Source organism: Pempheris klunzingeri, unplaced genomic scaffold (assembly GCF_042242105.1).
Source record: "Pempheris klunzingeri isolate RE-2024b unplaced genomic scaffold, fPemKlu1.hap1 Scaffold_893, whole genome shotgun sequence".
NCBI classification, from domain to species: Eukaryota; Metazoa; Chordata; class Actinopteri; order Acropomatiformes; family Pempheridae; genus Pempheris; species Pempheris klunzingeri.
Window position 1 is genome coordinate 10,001 of NW_027255368.1, and position 1,267 is coordinate 11,267.

Genomic DNA, 1,267 nt, shown 5'->3' on the forward strand with positions numbered 1-1,267 from the left:
TGTTGGTGTGCGTCTCAGGGTGGAGGCCGGAGGTCACGGGGCCTGGGGGAGGTGTTGGTGTGCGTCTCCGGGGCCAGGCCGGAGGTCACGGGGCCTGGGAGAGGTGTTGGTGTGTGTGTCTGCTGGGCCTGGGGGAGGTGTTGGTGTGCGTCTCAGGGTCCAGGCCGGAGGTCACGGGGCCTGGGGGAGGTGTTGGTGTGTGTCTGCTGGGCCTGGGGGAGGTGTTGGTGTGCGTCTCAGGGTCCAGGCCGGAGGTCACGGGGCCTGGGGGAGGTGTTGGTGTGTGTCGGGGCCTGGGGGAGGTGTTGGTGTGCGTCTCAGGGGCCAGGTTGGAGGTCACGGGGCCTGGGGGAGGTGTTGGTGTGCGTCTGGGCCTGGGGGAGGTGTTGGTGTGTGTCTCTCAATTCAATTCAATTCAATTCAATTTTATTTGTATAGCCCAATATCACAACAGAGTGTCTCATAGTGCTTTACAAAGTTCACTGAGGGTGGAGGCCGGAGGTCACGGGGCCTGGGGGAGGTGTTGGTGTGCGTCTCAGGGGCCAGGCCGGAGGTCAGGAAGCCAGGCCGGAGGTCACGGGGCCTGGGGGAGGTGTTGGTGTGCGTCTCAGGGTGGAGGCCGGAGGTCACGGGGCCTGGGGGAGGTGTTGGTGTGTGTGTCGGGGCCTGGGAGATGTGTTGGTGTGCGTCTCAGGGTCAAGGCCGGAGGTCACGGGGCCTGGGAGATGTGTTGGTGTGCGTCTCTGGGTCAAGGCCGGAGGTCACGGGGCCTGGGAGAGGTGTTGGTGTGTGTCTGCTGGGCCTGGGGGAGGTGTTGGTGTGTGTCTCAGGGTGGAGGCCGGAGGTCACGGGGCCTGGGGGAGGTGTTTGTGTGCGTCTCAGGGGCCAGGTTGGAGGTCACGGAGAGGTGTTGGTGTGTGTCTGGGCCTGGGGGATGTGTTGGTGTGCGTCTCAGGGTGGAGGCCGGAGGTCACGGGGCCTGGGGGATGTGTTGGTGTGCGTCTCAGGGGCCAGGTTGGAGGTCACGGAGAGGTGTTGGTGTGTGTCTGGGCCTGGGGGATGTGTTGGTGTGCGTCTCAGGGTCCAGGCTGGAGGTCACGGAGAGGTGGTGGTGTGTGTCGGGGCCTGGGAGATGTGTTGGTGTGCGTCTGAGGGTCAAGGCCGGAGGTCACGGGGCCTGGGGGAGATGTGTTGGTGTGCGTCTCTGGGTCAAGGCCGGAGGTCACGGGGCCTGGGGGAGGTGTTGGTGTGCGTCTCAGGGGCCAGG